Here is a 12302-nt window from a genome sequence, read left to right as displayed (position 1 = left end):
TTTTTTATTTTTTATTAACTTATTTTTTACATTTCAATCCCAGTTCCCCCTCTGTCTTCTCCTCCTGCTCCACCCAGTACCCCACGCACACAACCTTCCATCTGCCCCTCGGAGAGGGTAAGGCCTCCCCTAGGAAGTCTACTAAGTCTGTCTCATCATCTTGTTGAGGCATAGACCCTTATTCTTAATCACATGGAGTAAGACAGAGAGCTTCAGCTATTTTTCTATTAAAACTAAATTTCACTCTCTGCTGATACTCTAGATTTTTAAAGATGAACCCCTAAGAAGAGTGTTTATGAGGAAATCTCCCCAGAGCATAACTAATATATGCCTCAGATGGAATCACAGCGAAGCGTTGCCTCCAACTCTGGGTAGTTATATGGAGAATTCTCAGCCTGAATTAATTAAAGTTGATTTGAGCTTCAACTTACTTTGCTGTTGCTGTGTGCTTTGTTCAAGACAGGGTTTTTCTAGTCCTGACTGTCCTAGAAGTCACTCTGTAGACCAGTTCAGCCTGCCTCTATCTCAAGAGTGCTGGGATTAAAGGCATAAACTACCACACCCAGCTCAATTTTCTTCTAACCCAGTTAAAATCCCATGACATTTCACCTTATTTGATGTGAGGATGTATCTAACCAGTTCGTGGGGATGTAATTTATGTCAGTTGAAACTGAGCTAAAAAGTTAACTTGGAAATAATGCATGCACCTCCTACTGAGTTTAATCAGTGTTTATTAAAAGAGAGTTATTTATGCCTGTTCGACCTTCATGTATCCTCACTAGAAAACAGCTTTACCAGGAATGAGTGGCAGGCCTTCTGGTGCTCTTATTGTCTTCATCGTGAGTAAATGGTTAAGAAGGATTCGCTGGTTCACCTTCATCACTCCTGATACATAATCAGCAGGAACTACAATTCCCCTCACTGCAGAGTTCTAGCAGATGACACTGTTGGGAAGCCTCTGGGACTCTTTGCTAAACATGAATATTCAGCATCAAGAACAGCTTTCAGAGCATCAAATTAAATGTAACCTTAGCAAGGACTTGTCATCTTCACCTTGATCACCTCCCCTCACCCCCAGACTTCTCTTTATAGCTGTGTAAGATGATTTGGCATCTCTACCCAATCAGCGCAATTTTACAGAGCTGACTGTAGAGGCCCTTTCCTCCTTAGTGTAGGGTAAGGGATTGGGCCAATCATTTCTATCAAGCGTGCAACTTTCAAGCAGCTTAAAATAAGCAGTAAGAGTATGAAGGGTAAGCCACAAGGATCGATTCAAGTGCTTCTTGAATGTGTCAGTAATTCTCCAAGACTGTCCACCAATACCAGAAAGCCCACTGAAGCTAGTGTAAGCAACAATAAGAGTGTGTATTGTTTTCTTTTCATGGAAGGGAAAGGGGGTAAAGTAGATTCAGAACATCTGATTCAGGTTCAATGCCAGTATATCTCTTGCTTCCCTATTCTCTGTTTTCTGAGTTTAACCCCACTAGAGACAATGGTAATGAACAAATACTGCAAATTCAGTGAAAGGGGCAGCCTTTAATGTTTATGCCAGTTGCCTCATTGCCATCTCCTATTTGAGTTAAGTATCTCTGTTCTTGGAGGGAAACATTGTTAAGAGAGCTGTCACCATCCCAGTGTGTGGAGAAAAAAGTGCCATTCCTAAAAGTAAGCAATGGAAAAATAGACCAAATAATAAAGATAGTCAACATCCACAAATATTGCTTAATATCAGTAGAAGTAAAAGAAAGAGGATAAATTTTGGGTTATGAAAAGAATTCACAATTCTTTTGACAGGGTTGTATGTTTTAAAACTCTCTACTACTTCCAAACAGAGTGGTTGACACACCTTTTTAACTTTGTTTCCAATTTGCAAAGCAAATCCCAACTTGTAGACTTACTTCAAGAATTAAGTACACTCTTTGTAAAGCACTTAGCATGATACTCCACACACTGGGTGTTCAGAAGAAAACAGTTAAATGAGAAGACAGGGACTTCTTAGGGAAAGGGAAGGGATGTTAAGACAGAAAAGGGTGGGAGGAGGCAGCTTATGTGAGAGAAGAAAGGGAAAATTCCTTAAGGGACAGGAAGGGAGTAGCTAAAATAACAATACGGATAGATGAAAAAGTTACAGGAGTTATCTATTAAGTATTTACCTAAAAAACAATAACATGCATATTTCAGTAAATAAGTACACATTTATAGTTTCAATGAACTTTTTTCATCTGGGCTGATAAGTGCTTCTTCCAAATGACATAGATCACCTAACAAAAATCTCACTATAGGACATAAGAAGCCTGTTTTGAGTTGTTGGCCCAGGCTATCTAAAAGACTTCCAAATTATACAGCCTATTGTTATTACCCTTGGTTGCATCCCAAAGGTGGAAGGCAAGTCCCTATTTCCGAAGACCAGATGTACTTAAAAATAGGGCCCTAAGATCCCTAAGATAGAACTGACCTGAATGACCCTCTATGTGGACTAGATTTCATTGTACCAGAAGGTACCATGTGTGCTTCCAAAGGAGGATGACAAGCAATAGTCCTACTCAATCATAATGCCTATGGACCATATCAATGCCCAGCATGGCATAATAACACTAAGGGCATTGTGGCACACATATCTTGACAGTAACCACCTGCTCTCTATTGCAGTTGAGACCCACTCAGTGGGAGACCTGTCTGGTACTGGAAACCTAGCTAAATAATCAGTGTTACCGAAATCATAGATATTAGAGGGGAATCTACAACCACTAATTTACTAAACTAGCATAATCTCTAACTTCAATCTATAAGCATTTGTCCTTGTACCCACAGGTAAGTATAGTCTTCACCCTTCATCAATGAAACTTCTCTTTGCAACACAGACCACTACGGAAAATCACAACCATAAATATGCAGAGTTATTGGGCACAGTCTTAATCAGTGCATCTAAAAAAAACCACTCCTACGCCTAAAACCTAGGTACCATTGTGGAAGAGGGGATTGCAAGAGCCAGTGCATAAGGGAGTTTACTGTATGACTGTGTCTCTTAGGAACATCAGAAGCAATTCAAAAGTCTCACAAACATATCCACCCAAACTTTAACTAAACAAGGATGACTCCAAGTAACATGCAAAACCAGACAGAGAAAAGCACAAAGGATGTAACCCTACACAAGAGCTATGGGCTACTATAAAATTGCAATTGGGAACATAAAAAATTGGTTGTTCACTACTAAATGGGCAGTCCTGAAAACATACATACAAGTAACATCATATGGACTCAACAGGTTTTATTTAGGAGTATATTGGTATATGTAAATACGTATGTACAAGCAACAATTGATGAAAATAGAGCGTGAATTTGAAGGAGAGTAGGAAGGGGTATATGGGAAGGTTTGCAACAAGGAAAAGAAAACTACTTTTAAAATGCAATCTTTTTTTCTCTTCTTTTTTTATTTAAGTTAGAAACAAGCTTGTTTCACATGTCAATCCCAGCTCCCTCTCCCTCACCTCCTTTCCCACCCTCCCCACCAGGCCCCCCAGTCACAAACCCAATCTCCACTCCAATCCCCAGGGAGGGTGAAGCTCTCCATGGTGGATCTCCAGACTCTGTTATTTCATCCAGGGCAGGGTCGAGGCCCTCCCACAAGAGTCCAGGCTGAGAGAGGATCCTTCATTGTAGGATGGGCACTCAAAATCTATTTGTACACCAGGGAGAAATACTCCCCAAGGCCCCATAGATTACCTAGGCCTCCTTACTGATACCCACATTCAGTCAGTCCCATGTTTTCCACACAGCCATCAATCTGGGGTCCAAGAGCTCCTTTTGTTCAGGTCAACTGTTTCTGTGGGTTAAACCTGCCCAATCTTAACTCCTTTGCTCATCAGTTCTCCCTTTTTGTCACTGGATTCCAGGAGTTCAGTTCAGTGCTTAGCTGTGGGTGTCTGCCTCTGCTTCCATCAGTCACTGGGTGAAAGTTCTGTTTCCCAGACTCTCTGGCAGTGGAATTGTATGCTGGTGCTCCCCTGATTCATGTCTAAAATCCATATATGAGTGAGTAGATACCATGTTTCTCTTTTTGTGACTGGGTTACCTCACTCAGGATGGTTTCTTCTAGTGCCATCAATTTGCCTGCAAGTCTCAAGATTCCATTGTTTTCTTCCGGTGAGTAGTACTCCATTGTGTAAATGTACCACATTTTCTCTTTCCACTCTTCAGTTGAGGGGCATCTAGGTTGCCTCCAGGTTCTGGTTTTTACAAACAATGCTGCTATGAACATAGTGGAACAGATATCCTTGTTGTATGAATGTGCCTCTTTAGGGTATATGACTAAGAGTGTAATTGCTGGGTCTTGTGGTAGATTGATTCCCATTTTTCTAAGGAATCTCCATACTGATTTCCAAAGTGGCTGTATGAGTTGGCACTCCCACCAGCAGTGGAGGAGTGTTCCCCTCTCTCCACATCCTCTCCAGCATAAACTGTCATTGGAGTTTTTTATTTTAGCCATTCTGATAGGAGTAAGATGGTATCTCAGTGTTGTTTTGATTTGCATAAAATACAATCTTAAAAAAATCAAAAAAGAAAAGCAATAGTTATTTGTAGGGAGAGATCATGTACCTGCAGCTGACCCATGGGGCGTGGTCACGAGTACATGGGAGGATTCAGGGATAAGAGATGGTAGGGGAGGGGGCACTCTCTTTCTCTTGGATTCTGGTGGTCATGATCAGAGATCATAGAGCGCCGACTCCTGTTCTCAGCTTCTCAGTAAGTGACTGCTCTCTCTAAATAAATATCTGAGGCCTCCCTTCCCCGATATTCATTGTGTGAATCTGTTCCATCTCCAGTTATTCTTTAGAGGAAACCACCAAGTCGGGAGTGTACATCTACACCTTAACTAAAGGGAAGTAGAGATTCGAAAGGTTATGAAATAATGATTCGCATTATTTGGCTAAGGCAGATGAAACATGAAAACTATACTCTACAGAAAATAAGTAAATAACCATATATGTTTCAAAATATTTCAAGTAGGAGTTAGTAAAAAATAATTATTTAAAAAATGAATAATGAGAGTGAGCCCTGACACTGCCTGGAGCACTAGGATCCAGAGGCTAGGCAGTCAAGAGATCTAGAATAAAAAGAATCAAACATGACTGACACACAAAAAAATCTTCTTAGTGATGCCTAATGATATTCTGCTCTACTCATAGATTGGTGCCTAGTCTAATTGTTATCAGAGAGGTATCATCCAGCAACTGATGGAAACAGATGCAGAGAACCACAGCAAAACATTAGGTCAAGTTCAGGGAATCCTGCTGAATAGAGGAAGGAAGATTATAGGAGTCAGAGGGTTCAAGGACACCATGAGAAAACCCAAAGAATCAATTACCCTAGGTTCAGAAGGGTTCACAGAGACTGAACCAACAATCAGGGATCTTGCATTAGGCTGACCTAGACCCTCTGCATATAAGCAACAGTTGTGTAGCTTAGACTTCCTGTGCGACTCCTAACTCACTGGCTTTTGGGACCCTATTCCTCATACTTGGTTGCCTTGTCCAGACTTAATAAGACGGGAGGTGCTTAGTCCTACTGCAACTTGAGAGGCCATGTTTTAGTGATATCCATGGGAGGCCTACCCTTTTCTGAATAGAAATGAAGAGGAGTGGATGGCGGGCGGAGGGGAGGAGGGGGAGGAGAGAAATGGGAAATCAGTACATGAAATAAATGAATATCAATGTTTATAAAAGTATCAGCACAGTGCAATCTCACTTTCTCAAAGTTAAAATGACTCACTCACAAACAGTACATGCTTAAGGTGGGCAATGAGCATTTTACAAAACATTCAGTTTCAATAATCACATTGGTACTTAATAGGCACTGAATAATTAGCACGACTAAAATTGGGATAAATATGTTTCTAAAAACAGAGCCAAGCTCAGGCGGCAGCAAGTACTTGAGAGTGAGAGGAAATTGGAAGGTTCCTCAGTTTGGTATCTTGTTCTATCTGGCCCTCCTAGTAGTCTCCCCTGCCACTCACATGACAGTTCACTTCTCGTTCCTCATCTCATCTGCTAAATGGGAAGCTGTTGCATCCTAGTAACCTCCAAAACTGATTCAGTTGGGAGTATGGCACAAAGAATAAAGATGGAATTTGGTATCTCCAGACAATTATATTAAGTAAGCAATTAAGGAACATATTTTTAAAAGGGATATACCTATTCATTTCATTGTACATATATCAATTGGGTTTTAATATGTGTGGTCAAATCTATTAAATAAATATGTTCCATATTTGATATAGGGATTCATATTTATAGAAGTTCAGAGCTATGGAACCAGAGGAAGGCCCAAATCTGGGCCAGTCCAATCATTTCATTTTACAAATTCAAGCTTCATATTTCCAAGTTCAGTCACAGAGGACATCCATTTCCCCTTGTTAAGCAAGAGTTTTTATAGGTTTAAAAGAAAAGAATTGCTAGTGCTTTTAAAATAAGAAAAGACAAGAATAGCTAAGGAAAACTATAAGAGTAAGTATTGAGTTCAGTTCCATGTTTGAGTGACAGAGAGGGAGGACTGATGAGCAAAGGGGTTAAGACTGGGCTGGTTTAACCCCCAGAAACAGCTGACCTGACAAGGGGTAGCTCCTGAATCTCAGACTGGTGGCTGGGAATCCAACATAGGACTGATCAAGACTCCCTGAATGTGGGTATAAGTGAGGAGGACTAGGTAATCTATGGTGCCTTGGGTAGTAGATCAGTATTTATCTCTGGAATACAAATGGACTTTGGGTGCCCATCCCACAATGAGAGATGCACTCTTACCCTGGACTCTTAGGGGATGGTTTAGGCCCCACTCTGGATGAAATGACAGACTATGGACACCTCCACCGAGGGCCTCACCCTCCCTGGGGAAATAACGGGGTATTGGGAGGGGATTGGTGGGAGGGCGTGGGAGGAGGGGAGGGAAAGGGAGAGGGACCTGGGATTGACATGTGAAGCAACTTTGTTTCTAATTTAAATTTAAAAATAAAAAAGAAAATTATAAACACACACACAAAAAAAGAGTAAGTATTGAACATCTGAGGACAGTACAAATTGAGTTGAGGAATCCTTGAAAAGCCGCCCTTGATATGTGAGGTTTCAGAAGGTCCAAACATTTTGCCAGAAAAGAAGAGGAAGAGAGAAGCATTGGCAAGTTGTATTTCAAAAGGCCAGCCCTCAAAGACAGCGCAGAACAGTCAAAGCAGAGAGTGCTGAAGAGGAAGTACTCAGCATTTGCTAAGGAAAACTGTTATCACTCTGCTCGTTACCAAGACTGGGGTGGTGATCTATAGCAACATGAACCAATTGCTCAGAACATCAGCAAAGTAATTGAAATTCATGATAGAACTTTTTCAACTTCTCATTTACTCTTTGTGGCTTTTACATCATGCATCTCCATCTCATTCATCTCCCTGTCCCTTTGTATCTGCCCTCTGCCACCAAATAAAACAAAATAATTTTATTTTTGGTTTTTCGAGACAGGGTTCCTTTGTGGCTTTGGCAACCAAGCTGGCCTAGAACTCACAAAGATCTGCCTGCCACTACCTCCCAAGTGCTGCTGAGATTAAAGGCATGTGCCATCAACACCTGGCTCAAAATAAATTTTAAGAGAGGAGAAAAAAAGAGGGAAAAGAAAGAAAGGAAAATTTCATCATAGAAGCCCTGGTGTGACACAGTGAGTCACGCAGTATACCCTTTAGTCCATATATCCTTACTTGCAAATGTTCATTGCAAAGAGTCATTGGTTTGATTGAAGGCCTTTGATTTCTGCTATACTACAAATACTAGGCCCTCACTGGCATTTGTCTTGGATATCCTGTTGTTGCCCTAAGTTGTGGAGATCCTGCAACCTTGGATCTATAGGACCAGCTCCTTCATGAGCTCCAGCAGATCATAGGTGGGGTAAATATTGGAGTCAGCAACTCTGGTTTTGAGCCTAAGTGGTTGCAGAGTTGGTCAGCACACCAACTGTCTCCCATCCTCACTTCCAGAGCACCAGGGTGAGCTCTCTATCATTGACCTGGGTAATTCACCCCTTGTAATAATAGACAAGGGGCAGTGCCAGTTCTCCTGTTTTCATGCCCTCAGGGTTGACTCTCCCACACCTATACCATCCCGACCAGTTCTACTGTGTTGCCCAGGTGAGATGCACGGCCCTGGGAAGGGGCAGGAACACCTCTCCAGTTCTAATAGACTCGGAGTCATCTATCCTACCTGTCACACGTGGTGAAGGGCAGTTGTGGTGCAATAAGGCATCTCCCCACCCTATACCACCACATGGCAGATGAGGAATAAGGCCAGATCTCCCACACTCACATTCTCAGTGCTGGCTTACCTGCACCCCTGTCAACATGGTCAGCTCTACTCTGCTGCCCACATGAGGTGCAGGACCCGCCTTCCGAAGTGCTGCAGATGGTGATGGGAAGGGTCATCTCCCTTGCCACCTCTGGCGGGCAGAGGGCAAGGATAGGCATCTTTCCCTCACCTTCACCACCGCATGGCAGATGAGAAGACAAGGTCAGATCTGTCATTCTCTTGCCCTTGGGGCTGACTCACTGTGCCCCCCTTTCCACTACCAACAGGGCCAGCTCTACTCTGTTGCCCAGGTGAGGTGCAGAGCCAGATCCCTCACTCTGCTGACACAGGGGCCAGCTCTCCCATCTGCCACAGGTGGCAAGGAGTGAGGGACAAGGGGGCAAGCTTGTCTTCCCTCACCCAAACTGCCCCATAACGAGTAGTGGAAGGTCAGTTCTCCCATGATCATGCCCTTCCCCCAACATGGTCAGCTCTACTGTGCTGCCCAGGTGAGGTGCAGGGCCTGCTCTCCCAAGCGCTGTAGCTGCTGAGGGGCAGGAACAGCTCTCTTACTCTCTGGCTATTACGAATAATGTTGCTATGAACATAGTTGAGCAAATGTCCTTGTGGAATTCTTAAAGAAATATTTTTCTTTTGTTATTGTTGAAAATAAATTCTTCTCTTAGACAATGCGTCCCCAGCACAGTTCCCCTCCCTCGACTCCATATGTGAGGCTCTGGAAATAACTACTAAAATGTGGTCAGATGTGGCAGCATCTTAGGAATTGTAAAGTGAGGGGCTCAGCCTATCCTCTCTTCAAGAAGAACAAATAAAACTGAACAAAACTATGAAAATCAAGCATTTCAGGATTCATAAGGGACATAGGAGCCAGTATCATATAACAATGTGAAACCTAAGGTGGTAACAAGAGTCCATGGTGTTCTAGCCTGAAACTTCTTTCTCTTCAACCCTTCCTACCCTTTCAAAACCAGAACTTTAAGTCTAGTCTAAGGGAAGATCAATCTGAGAATAGAGGTTTCTTTGTACAAGAGACAATGTCTTGACTCAGAGTAAAGACAAGGAAAAGAAAAACCAGCCTGCCAACTCACATTCATGGGCAGTGTCAGGAACAACAGCCATCAAAATGTTAACGCCACAGGAGACACCCAAATCACAACCAGCCTGCAGAGATGTCCCATTGTGACAAACGGATAGACTGGCTAGCAATTTAGCAGGGAGGGGCTGGGGGAAGGGGAGCCTGGTACACAATTACATATCCCTGGTAGTAGGAAAGCTTTGACTAAAAGAGCTATTCATATATTCTTAGATTAAACATTATCCAAGTGTAGAGGTAAAACAAATATTTGAGCAGAAAGTAAAAGCCAAGAGGACTCATGAACAGACTGTATTAATGCATTCCTCAAAACATATTAACCACTGGCAAAGGGTGGAAATGGATATATCTATGATCAATCACTGGACAAATATTGGTTTGTCTTACTCCAGGGTGGTCTCTAGGAAGCCAGATTTTCTTCCTACATTAAATATCAGTGACAAAACAGAGCCAGCAAGATGGTTTGGCGGGACAGGTTCTTACGTCACAGCTTGAGGACTTAAGTTTGATCTCTGGAACACAAGTCACAGAAGGAAGGAGCCAACTCCCTCAAATTGTCCTTGGACCTCCACATGTACACTATGGTATATATAACTACACACACACACACACACACACACACACACACACACACACACACACACACTATGGTAGTTTGAATGAAAATTATCCCTTGAACATGTGAACACTGAGTTCACAGATGGTGGGGTTTGGGTATGTTCAGGTAGTACAGATTTCCTGGAGGAGTATGCTGATGAGGGCAGGCTTTGAGATTAAAAGGTCTCATTCTCTCTCTTCAACAAAAGAAGTGAATTTGTGAAAGTCCACTTACAGTAATAAAATACTGTAGGAAATGTTAAGGAATCCACAAGAAAACTTTAGGGTCATATTTTTTTAAAGGCACATAAAACAAGACTGGTGCTTAAAAATTCATTGCAATACATTTTTCTATCTTCGTTGAGATATAGCTATCATAAAAATCTTATGTGTATTGGTTATTTTTCTCATTAATATGAACAGATACCTAACAGAAGAAATTTAAGAGAGAAGGATTTTTTTAGTTCATGAATCGTGGTGGGAAAGCATGGGACAAAATTCAGCCCAAGACAGCAAGAGTATACAATAGCTGGTTGTTCCGTGGCACTGGTCAGAAATCTCAGGCCAGATGTGATACCAGGCCGTGACTCTAAAAGTCATATTCTTGTATACTGCATTGGACAGATATTTCCCAATGTTCTACAACCCCCAATATAATTAATAGTACCAATACTGTTCAAAGCCCAAAGTATTTGCTGCAACTAAAAACAATCACTTGACTTTGAACTCTTGCAAAATCAAATAAGTTACACACTTCTAATGAACAATAGCCCCGAGTAAACACCCCATTCCTAGAAGTAAGAACAAGAAGATAGCAAGGAAACATCAGCTCAAAGCAAAACCAAAACTCACCATGTAAAACATCAAACCATGTACTTGAGTGAATCAGGGCTTGTAGTGGCATTATCAGGGCTCCAGTGGACAGCCCTTAGATCTTCCATACATGTGACCCCTCTTTTATGACAGTTTTGCTCCACTTACACACTTAAAGCTAATAACGGTCTGAGGTTGTCCTCAAGTGGTTCTAGCTGTTGAAGATACTGTCATTCTACTCAAGCAGCTCTTTCTCCAAATCATGAACCACCATCACATAAAGAAACAAGGCATTTCCATTTATTTTAATCGTTAGACTAATGAGAAAACATGAGCAATGTGGTGTAAACAGTTTTGAGGACAGCAGAATTAAACAGAAGTGTAGCTTATGTCTCCAACCAACTGTAGACACAAGGCAATTTCCTTAATCTTTCTCTACATCTGTTCTAGTAGAGGTAGAGTAAATTCTTAGCAGAGGACCGGAAAAAAAGGTTAACTTCTTAGTATGGAACAGGTAGAAGGAAAAAAACTGATTAACTTGTTTGGCAGCTGAAATGTTCAACACCCAGATGACTTAGAGATGAGAAAGTTCAATACTAAGTAGCCTTGTTACCCGAATGACATTCAAGTGCTAAAGTCGAAGACATGTTACCCTATGAGCAGCAGAATCATTTTTCATTTGAGTCTGTTTTGAAAGGTTAAGTGATTTACTCTGCTCAAGCGACTGACTCAAGGAATATGACATCCATCAGCTGCTCTCAAGCAGGATTTCAGGGAAGCATTAAACATGAATGGCCCAAGACATCCATCATTTCAATGAATTAACTTATCATCTCGAAAATAGACACTCTCATACCACCCTCTGAATAATGGCAAAAGAACATCTCATCATTTTCTAGATGCCTTTAATTTCATTCAGAACACTAATATATCAAAGCAGATAGACACAACTTTGAGGCTTTCAGTTTCTGTTTATTTATTGTTTGCGATGTTTATTGAGTTCCCTTTTTAAAATGGTTCATTATTAACACATAGCTTGTAATGGTGTCTTGTACATAGATGTTTGCTGAACTAATTTTATTGTTGTTGCTGCTGTTTTTCAACATAGAGTTTCTCTGTAGTTTTGGATTCTGTCCTGGAACTGGTTCAGTAGACCAGGCTGGCCTCAAACTCAAAGAGATCTGCCTGTCTCTGCCTCGAAAGTGCTAGGATTAAATGTGTGCACCATTAACACCAGCCTAATTTCCTATTTCTAATAGTTTTCTGATTTTTTTTCTACATGTAAAATAGTATCATTTGCAGTGACATCTTAGCTTCTATTTTTTTATTTGGATTTCCTTTCTTTTGTTACCTTTTAACATTAAACTGGATAGTACTTTGCTAAAAGTGGTGAAAAAACATTTCCTTCTGAACTTTAGATTTTTCAGGAAAAAAATCTTGCAAAATTTTCCCTTTCTGGATGTTTA

This window comes from Mesocricetus auratus, unplaced genomic scaffold, assembly GCF_017639785.1.
Source record: "Mesocricetus auratus isolate SY011 unplaced genomic scaffold, BCM_Maur_2.0 Super-Scaffold_100007, whole genome shotgun sequence".
In the NCBI taxonomy this organism is placed as follows: Eukaryota; Metazoa; Chordata; class Mammalia; order Rodentia; family Cricetidae; genus Mesocricetus; species Mesocricetus auratus.
Note: the sequence above shows the minus strand (reverse complement) of the source record.